General features: G+C 33.6%; 1 protein-coding gene across 1 annotated transcript in view; it reads right to left on the reverse strand.

Annotated features, from left to right (window-relative positions):
- The window catches only part of LOC117239311 (lachesin), a 274,618-nt gene that overhangs the window by 139,395 nt on the left and 121,362 nt on the right, over positions 1-13,861 (reverse strand). The window lies entirely within an intron of this gene.

A 13,861-nucleotide genomic window follows, 5' to 3' on the forward strand; every position in this document is an offset into this window, starting at 1 on the left:
CTTTCGTCAGACGCATATATGCGTCCATAGCACTCTAAGGGTTAAATGGTTTTAAAACAGAGATTTTCGCGGAATCTGAATTCTTTTAACACAAAATGGAAATTCACAAAGCAAAGAAATATATTAAGTTGTCCCAAAAGGTTCTTTCGTTTTATAAGAAAGTAATAGATGCACAACGTTTATTGTTTTATATTATTTCGTTGAATTATGTATTTTGTTCTATTATATAGATTATACTTATATAGAACAAAAATGTGCATCTATTATTTCCTTATAAAACGAAACTTTTGAAACAACCCAATATAAGTTAGCAAAAAGACGGCAAAAGCTCATTGATCAAATATACTTCGTAAAAGAAATTGGCAGAAAAAGCGGACTTATTACACAACACAATATTCTAACGAAAATCAATTGTGCATATATACAGATTGTCCCGCGTAACCTGATACTATTTGCTTGCCATTACGCGGCGTGTAACAATAAATTTTCCGAACCGAGCTTTAATGGTGTACAAATAATGATAACAAAATTCTGCGGAAGCAAGCTCACCTTGGGCAACATAAATAGATCTATCTTCCTTGTGAGATTGTCGAGGACTTTACGGTAAATTCAATAAGCATATTACACGATATTTTTACAAACTCTGTGCCAAGGTTACAGTAAACTTCATTTTGACGTTTGTTCAAATTGCAACCATCATCCGTAATAGCATTCCGCTCTTTTACAGAAGTTCTAGTAATTCCCTTAAAAATTCTTAGTAATTCTCTTTTTCTGAAACGTAAGTACAGTAGATGTCCATTTATTCGAGCCTTGTTTATACGCACCAATGTTTATTTACTGTCAGTTATACAGAATGTCCCAGTATTGATGGTTGAACCGTGGAAAGGGTGATTGCACACGAGAAAATAAGTAGAAAATATGGAATAAATCTCTTTCATTGGGGACTGTTTTCGAGAAAATTGACTTTGAATGTCCTCCGATTGCGCATGCACTTGACTTTACTTTATCTATTTATGTAGAAACACGTTAACACGATATTATGTACACTTGTTATTGTGCACGTTATAGCCTGTTGTCATCGAGTCTGCTTTATTATTATCTTTTGGTTTCGACTGTTAGTTTCTATTAGTCCGTTATAACGATCAGATACAGTAATCGAAAACACGTGGATATGCTCTTGCGTTAGATGGTAACGCGTCTGCCGTCGCTTGTTTGCACTGTGAAAAATATCCGACTCGACGTTATCAAGATAGAGGCGTGATTCAAAGAATAGAGCACAGTCTTCTGGAATGTTCTCGTTTCAGTACGATCACGAATTACGTCGGAAACGTATTCGCAGAAGAAACTGCTGAGGTGTAAAGTGTTGTCCCTGATGATTGTAGCTGCTAGCTGAAGATGTCGCTGCTGGGGTACTGCTATTTTTCTTTTAATTTAAATGCGTGGAAGGAAAATAGGACTACGGGCGCCGGGATTCGAACCCGGGTCCCGAACGTTCGTAACCTAAGGCCCTAACCACTGCGCTATCGTCTTCCGGTAGAAGTTAGTGTCGAGTGGCGGTATTTGTTGTCGAGTGCCGCCACAAAACAATTATGAAAAGTGTAGTGCATAATCCTCGGATCAGTACAAGAAACCTGTCTGCACAACATGGTATTAGTAAATCGACAGTCTGTCGCATTTTAGAAGATAGTAAGATGCATCCTTATAATACACCGAGAGCGCAAGAACTAATGTCTCGTGATTTTGACCTAACGGAAACTTTTTGTCATTCAATGCTTGAGCAAAATTATACTGATTCACATTTCTTGTCGCGTGTTTTATGGACAGATGAAGCAAAATTTTCAACGTGCACAATACACGTTGGCGGTCGACTACAAATCCGCACATCATCGCGGAAACACATTTTCAAGAAACATGGAGCGTAAACATCTGGGCAGGGATAATCGAGAATAAAATTGTAGAACCTCGTTTATTCCCAAGTACTTTAAACGGAGCAGAGTATTTAAACTTCTTGCGCGAAGATCTACGTGTTTTGTTAGAAGGCATATGTCTGGCATAAATTTCGTTTTCCAACGCGATGGAGCTCCGCCGCATTTTTCACAAGTCAAAATCCGTTAAATGAATGATACGAATGTCGCATTGGCGGTGATGGTACGGTAACTTGGGCTCCGCGATCATTTTAGGATTTGTCACCCTTTGAGTTTTATCTATGAGATCATATTAAAGGAGAAATTTATTCCGAAGGCAACGCAAGTCTTTCGCAGTTAAAAGCGAGGATCATTTTAGCGTTCGAAGAACTAAAAACAGAGTGTATGCAGTACGCAGCATTTTCAACAATTTTTGTATTAATAAAGTAAATCATGCTTTATTATTACCCATAGAAAACGAAGCTCCAAATGAAAAAGATGTTAATAATAAAAAATTCAATATTTCCGACGTATTTTCTCGTGTACAATCACCTCCTCCACGGTTGCACCATCAATACTAGGACACCCTTTATAAACTCGTAATTGAGTCTATATTATCCGAACTACGCTGGAACGTACTTTCAGTTATACGAACGCCCTGTGTTTTGTCTAAGCTGACATACAATTTAACACAATTTGCGTCGAAATTGTTGTTCAACCTCAATTATCCGAACGTCAACCTATATTATCGAAACTCATAGCAGCGGATGGTGGGGGTAGCAAGTCAGCCTCTATTTTCCGAAGTCGGTTATTCGAATTATTTTATTGCCCGACTGGTTTGGATAAACGAACTTTTACTGTAATTCTAAAATGTATCAACGAGTGACATATTATTACTGTTACGTCGCGTAACATTCTACCTAGCCGAGGCCACACACCGCTGGCAATATGGCAACCAGATGTCTTCGGATACTCCCAGCGTATCTTCCATGATTTCAAGGACCTTCCATAAATCACATAGATTTCCTAGAAAAGGTCCTTCAAACGAAACAAACATCTGGTTCGGAGGAATTTCTAGAGACTATTGTCTACCACGGCTTAACAAGGGAAAGTCAGTTTTTGTCACGTACGCTGCAACTTTCCTCCCACTAACCACTTTCTCTCGAGGGCGGTTAAGACCCTTCGTTTAACCAATTAAAACGAAGCCTATTCCCTCACTCTCCTAAATAACATCGGCACCAACCAATCCGATGGTCCCGTGCGCTAGACACACTCATCCTTAGCTCTCCTCCGAGACAGCATCGTCTTCCAAGAGTACTGTTTTTGCATCCTTCGAACGGTCAACATCCTTCGAGCGGGTATACACACCCGCAGATCACTCAGTCACTCACTCATCTCGTACATACGCACCAGTGTAACTATCCTCGTTATAAGTTGTGGAATAAACCGTGAAATATAACTTACTACTGTGTCATATTCAAATCAACCACCTCTGTTATCCTAAACGAAACAGGGGAACGACTACTTCGCGGCGTCGATTCACCGAATCGTAGCGAGAAGTTACGCCTCTCGCTGACGCGTTTTCCTCGCGACCGTGTCTCTCCGCGAACGGTCGTAACAATTACTTACACTACCATAAACCTAGTATTGACGTACTAGTTCTACTATGTAATATTTTTTGAGTGTTAGTGCATACAGTGCTGTATCGTTGTATGTATCGTGCTGATTGTGTACTTTGTTTGCAAGAAAACAGAGGTTATATCGGATATTTACCATAATATAAAACGACTGCTGTTTTCGTTACAATTTTTCTGTGAACAGACTGGACACTCGCAATGCGTGTGTGATTTTTCTGTAATCACCCGCGAAAGGGATGATCCCAATGCGTGTGTGAAATTTGTTGTCTATGTATGATATTATTTATTAATTATTTATGGAGACAAAGAATTTAAGGGAACATTAACCCTCCCTACTCAAAGTTATATTAAATTATTATATATATACTGACAATGAGGCCAATATCGCTATTGTATGACCATCGACGATGAGTACTGCATCGTACATGGATGTATTAGTAACATATGTATAGGTAGAATTGAATGTAGAGCACTGAGCATTTTTTATTAATTAAAATTTTACTATCTGGCATCCCCTCCCTTCTCTCCACCAACTCTTTCAAATTTCGTGTCAATCGGCCACCCAGACCTTTCGGAACTGTATTCCGATACCATACAACTTTTATACTTTAAGTGTCTTTTATATATCTAAAGCAATCTAGATAATTCAGGTGAGGAACATTTTTGGTTCATATCTTACGTTTAAACATCAGTGACATGTGAGAGAGTCATGTATCGTATATGAAATGAGGTTATTTATACGTACAGAGTGCAGTGGAATTACAGAAAGTTTACAGTACAAGGCATTCCAGGATATTCGCTTCACTAAATCGTTCTCAATAAATGTCTCTTATCAATTAACAAACCTGTTAAATTTACGAATATTGCTCATTGAAACTTTGGTATAAAATGGTTTAGAAGAGATGAAATTTAGTGTAGTGGGTACAATTGCATCGTTTCATACGGCGTAAAACAGAGATAAAAATGTGCTTCATTTGCAGTATTTCTTTTTACCAATTCATTCCGTTTTCCAAACAATGACTATTTCCTAAACAAGGAAATTATAAAATATATATTATTAAAAGCATTGAATTTGCTATATTTGCAAATAGAAAATTATATATTTAAAATAAATTGTGGGTTTCGTAACCTGAGAAATCTTTGAAATTTCCACGGAAGCCTTTAGTGTTTTGAATTTGCAAATAACTTTGTTTTAAATTAAACGATATATAGTATAAAGTTTGATGTAAAATCATTTCGGTTATTTTCAGCGATAGTATCAGGTATTATTTACGAAAACTTTATGGTTATAATGGGAGGAGTATAATAAAAAAACCTTTGCCAGTGCAGTAAAAAAGATTGAAAATGATTAAACTTATTGGTTTCTCGTACACATACATGTGTGTATCTAATTTAATAACGTTTATAAAAAATTTCAGGAAATATAATTATTAGCTAATTCATTCTTGGTTACAAAACTAAGAATATTATTTCGAATGGCACCAGTGATAGATCGGGATTGAATGTGGTGGGCATCATTGAACAAGATAATAGAAATCTTATCTGAAATGTAAAATCTTAGCTTCGAAAAATCATTCGTTCCAAAAATATAGGTCCCTACTTATTTTTTATTGCCCCGCATGCTAGAACCTAGAAAATGGTAACATTGATCACATGTACTTACTATTACGTCGATGTCCACCACCTGAACTAGGGTTGTAGAAGCTGTTTCATTCTAATCGACCAACGCACGTATCTTCCAAACTATGCACTATTCGAAAAAATGTTTCAAAAAAGCTTACTTTGTTTCCATGGAAATATTTTTTAATGGTCACATCTTTGCCTTTTTAAACGGAACTATACATTTTTTATATGCCATTCTATGCATTTTTTAATTTTTTAATTCTCTAAAAAAAAGTACTGAGGCAATTGGGTCAAAAAATGATTAATTTAAAAACTATTTTAACATTCATTTTATAAAACTTATTGTATTGTGGGATCTTTACTACAATATATTAAATATATTAAATATTTTAACATTCATTTTATAAAACTTATTGTATTGTAGGATCTTTACTACAATTAACTTATTTACAATAAACGGAATAAAGAGGTGTTGATTAAACAAGAGACGATGGTTATTTAACGCGAACTGTATGCAGTAACGTACTATAATTTAGATAACAAAATAGTTAATTTGCAACTCTCGTCACCACGGATCTGTCATGTGAACTTGAGACTTAGATGATAAAAACAAGAAGGTTGAGCCGTAACACAACTATTAACTTTATTTTTATCAAACTTTATTATAAATTCAATAATCACAATTGAATATATACTGAATTGACACGTATAAATCACAGTTCACACCGAAGACGAAGTTGACATTAAAATATTTTTTGAATTATGCGCTTAAATCAGACACTAGTACCTCGACATCTTTTCTGTAAAGAGTTAAAGCTTGTACAGAAATCTCGAAAGGGCCTCCATCTAGACAAATCTGCCGGTCACGATAAAACGTCTCTCCGAAATGCAACAAGTTCCACTTGAAACATTCTTTCGAATAATGCGCAGTTTCGCAGATACTTGCATGGATCGATTAAAACGAGATACACTGTATAGGTAATAAGCGAGACCAGGGCGATTTTGTAACGCAAGATGTTTACCCGAAAAGTAATTCTGTGTAATGTTATTATTCGCATTCTTACAAATATCGTAGTTCTTCCTCTACTTGCTTCGATATTTTTCGTTTCCAACATATTTTACTGTATGTTGTCATTTTACTATGAATACGTCAAGTGCAAGAATGAGAAACAAGGAAACAAATAAAACATAGCCGATGTCTCATGAAATTCATGTTTAGAGAATTTTGTGGAGAATCATTTTAATAATTTTTTAAAATACTACAAAATTAACAAGGTTCAAGCAGACCGTACGATACCGTACGATAATTATATGAACATCAGTTCATCGACCTGATTCTGTTTAATTTAACACAAAACTACTAAGTTAATTCTGTATGTACTGGGAGGCGCTTTCAACAGTTGTTCAACGACAAGCAGATCAAGGTATACAACATGTTTAAAATAAAATGTATGAATTTCAAAAATTAGGAAAGAATTTTACTTTTTAAATTTAGAAATGTATTAAGAAGAAGAAAATAATCGTCAGAATCGGGTATCATTAATTAATTGAACGTAATAATAATAATGTACCGAAAAATCTGTACATGTTGAGCATACGCGATGATCATACGTCTAATAGAATACCATTCAATCGTGGAACTCATATTAGTAAAAATAAAATCGTGGCGTGCTCATATTAGTGTCAGAATTTCAACACTTTCAAAGACTCTCTATTTGATTAGATAAATATCGGATTCATGACTGAATCAAATGTTCTTCCATTTTTACTTCGTAATCGTTAGAGAATTGCCTATCTTGTCTTCATCAGGAATTTCTTCATCCAAAAAGTTTATCCATTCATTCGTTCGCCGTTGGCCGAATGTAAAATGCGTCGCAACGTTGACGCGATGAGTCCGCGAGGATTTTATTTTTAATAATACAAGTCCAACAATGCGTGATATCCTATTATGCGATCACCGCGTATGCTCAACATATACAGGTTTCCTTGTATATTATTATTGCACTCAATTACTTAATATCTGGCGGAGAAGATTATTTTTCTCCCTTTAGTGCATTTTTCAATAGAAACCATATTTGTTAATTTTTGAAACTTATATATTTTACTTTTAACGTATTTTTAACTGTCATCCGACAACATACATCAAACCTTATTGTAAGATAAAATGATTTTTTCAGATTCCACCTCAGCTAACTAGACAGTTACATATTTCCAATAAGACAAAATGGTAAATTTCTTAAAATTAGATTATATTATCGTCGAAAATGCGCATGTGCTTCAAATTTCAGTTTCTTAGCTGATTGGGGTGTGAGTGAAATTTTACTTACAATAGTTCAACCAGACAGGTAAACAAACAGAAAGTAAGTTACACAAGTATTATATATATATATATAAGTTATTAAAGTAGATAATCGCAGAAGAGCCTCATTTATCGAATGCTGATGCAGTGAGATGGTCTGGTCGCGATAAAGACGGTAATAATAACGATTTTACAAAAATGGAAAAGATAAATAAAGTACTAGCTGAGCAAGTACCTTTTCAAGCCGAAGCATTCGTAAAGCACTTGAATGGTTCAAAGTACAAAAAGAATGTAACTCTGTGCAATTATCCATATTAAAATTATAATTGGCATAATTATAAAAATTATGCCAATTAGCATCCAAAAAATGTTGGATCTGTAAACATCTAAAGAATCTGTAAAGAATCTCTCTAAGAATTTCATATGAGGAAAGTGATTGTTTTATTATCCGAAAATTTCATTACCCCAATAGTGTCGTCTGCCTATTAGTTCAGACAAGAAAGGCTCTACTGTAATTTAAATATGGTCATGTTCGATGCCATTTTGATCGTAAGAATCTGGACAGTCCAGTTAAAACAATCTCATAACAATAAAATGAAACATATAGAAACTTTATGTTTGTTGTTACGGCGATTCGTCAATAATTGCACCTGGGTTTTTCCTATAGCGAATCGGCCCAAAGCTGTCGACATACCCGCAAAGAAGACTAAAAATAAAATAAAAACAAACTGAAAGATGGTATCCCGCTGGGGGTAGCCATCCACATGTTATTTAGCAATAAAGTTAGAAAAATTTATCAAATGTCCTGCTGGGCAAATTGTAAAGCACAAATTAAAATTAAAAGAAAAAAAGGATAGCTCGAAAAGCGTAGCTATTTGAAAACCTATGATCTGTTCCGACAATGACTGAATTATTGAACATTGCGTTTAGTAGCAATAAAGGTCTATTATGCAAGGGACCACGCAATTGTTTCAAGTTATAACTCCATTACCAGAGTAGTTACCGAAAATGTCAGTGGAGAAAAATGAATGCATCAAACAGTATTACATTTGTAGGACCATGTTTTACTTTAGAAGTGCAATGATGCATGTGCAATCAACAATTGTATTACTTTTTTGTGGAAATACATGACAGTGTTCTTTCGTCATTTTATGTACAAAAAGTACTGGTAAAAGATTTACGAGTTATCGAAATATTAAAAAAAAGTATTTATTGAAGATGTGAAGGAGAAGTTATACAAACGTTTCATGGCAATTTTGTACTTGTCGATATCGATGTACGTGATCGTAACAAAAGTAGATATGTATTCGTTATTTAAAAGATAGGATTTATTCAAACCCTATAAATTCTGTAGAGAATGTAAAGGAATGGTTAATACTACGATGTACAACAATAACCAGAGATTACCTTAACTCAGTTATGAAAACAGTTGAGAAACGTTGTCTGGAAAGTTTACAGTGTAGGGAGATTTACAGTGTTTCAGTATCTTCAATAAAGACATTCCTTTTTAATATCTCTAAATTTTTTACCATTGTAGCCCAATATATTTTTACACAAAATGACGAGGAGAATCTATCTATGTAAAAAGAAATGTAAATTTCCATATAAAAAAAATAATGCAATTGTTGATTCTATATGCGCCATTACAAACAATTTTGAAAAGAACATGGTACTGCGAATATTGCACTCTATCCATAACCATTCATCTTTCTCCCTTGATACTTTTTTACAACTGCTTTGGTAACGGTGTTATGCCTTGAAATAATTGGACCACCCCGTATATGGGGATCTGCATTTTTCGAGTTTACTATTTCACTCCATAATACCCAACAAGATTCGTCTCGATCAGCCAGTGGTATCTTTCAGAAGTACAACGAAAATTAAGGGGGTATTCTGGTCTAGAAATTTGAAAAAATCGAAAATTTTTTTTCATATTTCCAAAGCTTAGACATTCAAGAATATGTCCTTAAAAGGATTTTTCAAAATTTCAATTATTTTATGAGTTACATCCATTTTTGTGACGCAGCATCTGCTTCGGTCCGACCCCGAAACAAATGAACAGTAGACGGTAGACGTTGTCCGACTAAACTTGTCTCAAAACTTTAAACGCGTTTTTCCCGAAACTACTTTTTTCGAGTTGGCGTGCATGATATCTCAAGTTCTAATGAACCGATTTATTTTAAATTTGGTCTGAATATTCCTTATATACTCCTCTATCGTCCGGACCACGCTCAGCTCAAAATCTTTAATATTACTATTTTATAAACGTTCGGAATTGTCAAAAAAAAAAAAAAAAAACGTGCGAAATAAGAATTTTTTTTCAAACGGCCGTCATTTTGTGAAAAAATGTTGTATTGATTTTTCCAAGATTCAGAGCGGCATCCATAGTAATTAAGAATCTGTTCGCTTTTTTTGTTTCAAATGACCAAAAGAGTTGATATCATACACGCTACGACACCCCATTTTTTTGGCAGCACCCATTTTGCCAGCTCATAACTTTTTAAATATTCAGTTTTTTTCAGTGAATTTTTTACGTAATCTCGAAATATCAATAAACAAATGCTAAAAAGAAGGATAGCAAAAATATTTTTTGTTTCGCTTGTACAGAGCTTCAAAAATCGCCCGAAATTCATGCCTCTAGATCAGAATACCCCCTTAATAACACCTTTAACTAATGTACCTTAAACTTGAAACTGTTCAAAATACAGTAGAACCTCGATTATCCGAATCTTTGTTATCCGAATGTTACATTATCCAAATATATTTCACATGAATAAATGATACAAATTCGTAAGAAATTAAATTTAAAGGATTGCTGTTAATTGTGGCATATGCTTGATATTTGTTGATACTTATTTATCTATATTTTAATAAGCTTTTGAATCAGAACTTTCAAACAATAAATACACAGATTTGAAGTTCGAAATCATATAAATACAAATAGCTAATATAAATATTAAATAGCTATTATAATAAGGAAAAAATTGCCTACCATAAAGTACTACACATATGTTTATGTTTTTCAACCGTACCGAAAAATTTGTTTCCTTGATAGTAGTGGTTTTCCATCATATATACGTAGGTTAATAACTTTTTACAAGGAATGCGTTAAAAAGTGTATAGTTCTGCCAAGAAAAATGAAATTGACCTTTGTTTGATTTCCAAAAAATTCTTTACGACGTAAAATTTCCATGTATTTTCACATTTTCTACTTTCGCCTTTCTTCCCTTCAATAGCAATTCCAATGGAAAGTAAAATACTCGTCCGCGGACATGCATTTTTCGAGGCTTTTCCCCAGACGACGCACGTTTGCCGACAATTGTCTGTCAGTGTTGACGTGATTTTTATGTTTGTCAGCGTGAATTTAGTTTCAGAAGTGTGTTGGAAGTCGAAATGAGAAACAATAACTGCGAGTAAAATAAAGGGGAAAGGCTCGCCGGTCTCACTGATCCAACAAGTAACTTTTATAAATTATAAATAAAATATAAACAAGTAACAGGACGCGTAGCGATTTAGCCAAGCGCGGACTCTGTTAAGCAAGTGAAATTGTAATACGGTTCTGAACGTTTTTGTGACTTGTTTACTTACACAAATTTCTATCAGAGTATTTAATTGCTTCGAAATTGAAAACTAATTGTAATTCTCAACCAACATTTTCACGTATTAAATTTAGCATTTATTCCGGTGTTTAGAATTGGCTGCATATATTGCTTAACATCTCGTATCGAAAGCTGTGATTTCTATCCGTGTGAAGGGGTTCAATATCCGCAAGGTAAATAAATAAATAAGTAATCAGCAGCGTTCTAGAATATATTTTATACCAACTTTTTGCAATGCAATTTCCCGATATAATTAATGTGTCAATAACTATGTACGTTAATGGTGTCGTGTTATTAATTTCATTCAAAAATGAAACAACATAACTTCTGCAAAAGTCAATAAGAAAAATACAAATATTACATAGAAAATGAAATATTAAAAAAAATGTTACGTTGATTTCGTGATACATTACGCGACGGGTTCAGAAATTAGATTAAAGCAGAAAATATCAACCATAGAAAATTGTTATTATTAAGGTTATTAAAGTTGCAATATAATTTACATGAAATCCAATATATAACGTGTCTGAATTTTTTGGGAAAGACAGTAGAGTTTCTACATCTCTGGATTGGTGGAGATTTGCAAAGAAAGTTCGTACAAAATTGCCTTCGACATTGAAAATCGAAGGAGAAATTTGTTAAAATTTCTGACAAACTTGCCAAAAGAACTATGAATTACGTTCTTTTGAAAAATGATGTTGAGGTCCCATTAGCTCTTACATTGATATTATGTAAGATATGTAGTTTACATTCCACAGTAAAAAAAAAAGTAAATAGTGTGATATTAATGAGGAAGCACGCGAAATAGAGATACGAATTATTATATTATTATTTATATATTATTATCACATATTGTCACTATAGAGATACGATTTAGTGTTATTAACTTTTTTAGATATGGAGATATGAAGATCATTCGCAGAGGGCATACGAAGGTCAATTATGTCTATTTAAATAGAATCACAATTCTTAATGTATTGGTTGTTGCATCTCGTTATTCCATATAGAAAGACATAAAATTGCTTATGCCACAGAATATTTTGATATAAATATTGTAGTATCGTAAATATAAATAATTAGTTTATTAATAATATATGGATTAAACAGAAAACAATGGTTATTTAACATGAACTAATCGTAACAACGTATTATAATTAATTAACAACTCTCGTTAACACAGATTCAACTCTCTCTCAACAACGCTAACAACACTATCTCGACAACGCAATCCGCACTCTCTGGCTTCTCAACTCATACTGCTGTTAATTTGTTTATGTGCCTTAGTAACCCATTGTCTTTTTTCTTAGCCTCATATCTTTTGTTTAAGCCGCATCATGCACATGCTCAGCAACCGCTCGTTTATAATTCACACGAACCCCTCCAGGTCCCTCATCCACGATACTACAATATTATTAAAATAATTATGATTTAATCAAATCAGAAAATATTAACCATAGAAGATCATTATTATTAAGGTTATGTATTAACCATGAAATATTATATTGGAAGGTATGAAATATTTTTTCCTTTTGGACGTTGTTGTTGAACGATGTAACTATGTGATAGACTTGTTTTATAAAATGATATGAAGCACAGGATTTTAACCATAGCGTTCCACATATGTTTTATTACATGCGAAACAATGCAACAGAAGTAATAAATGTCTCTTGGGCCGGATTTTGGCATGAGTGACTTAATACTGTTCGGGCCCTGATTTTTATTTTTTTAAGACTGCAGTTTTTCAAGATAATACAATTTACTTCCATAATTGTTCTCCGCGTTTATTTCGACTATCATAGTAATTGTTTAATTACTATTGTTTAATTACATAGTTTTTCATAATTTAGGAAAAAATAATCTACTAAGGTAACGGATATTTAATAAGGAATACGTAAAGTGTTCCTCTGGCCAAATAAATTGCTTCCGATATCTGCATAGGATGCAGAAATAGGAAGGCGTGACGTCTCTTCCGACACTTTAGGATAGATGATTCATTTTTAATCGGGATAGACGCGACACCGTCTCCGTGGAAGTTAGCTTAACCGAAATGATATTTATAATTTTTAATCAATCTTTATTTATAATCAAATAATTATAATATCTTAAAAACTATTTATTTTCTTATTCTGATAATTTAAACATATTTATGAAGCTTTTGCATCTTTTCACGTTTGTTTTTATTTCATCTGTAAAATGTCGACTGGATACAAATATAAGGGCTGAAATAAAAGATGAGCGTAGTGAAAAAAAGCTATACTTATATTCTGAAAAACAGAAATAACTACATATGCTGTTAATATTTAATAATAGTTAGTTAAGTTAATAATACTTTATTGTGAGAGAAGATATCACACATCATTGCAAGATTATTAGCAATAATAGATAAAAAATGTATTTAGGCAAGGTTTATAGGTAATAAATATATATCAAAAGAAGCATCAGATATATAATTACATATAAAAGTAAGCTATTTAATAACTATGAGATATATTTCAGGCTGTGTAATTCTTCCATAAAACAAGAAAGGACAGTGACAACCGAAGTCGTATTTGTCAGATACATGAGACAGATCCTTCGGGATAGGCGGGAGTGATCCTTCGAACCGTGAACAGCAGGATATAAGTTCCGTCGCCAGTCATCTATAAGCAATGTATCGACTACGGTCCGACGAATGCAGGTCGTTTGATAAATTTTATGGAACTAAAGAAAAACACAAATATTTTCGCTCAACTACTCCATAGGTACTCTTACTGGGTTTCTATCGTTTGACGTCGATACCTGCTTCTGACAGCTAGCTCG

Source organism: Bombus vosnesenskii, unplaced genomic scaffold (assembly GCF_011952255.1).
Source record: "Bombus vosnesenskii isolate JDL3184/JDL3185 unplaced genomic scaffold, Bvos_JDL3184-5_v1.1 scf7180000013918, whole genome shotgun sequence".
Classification (NCBI taxonomy): domain Eukaryota; kingdom Metazoa; phylum Arthropoda; class Insecta; order Hymenoptera; family Apidae; genus Bombus; species Bombus vosnesenskii.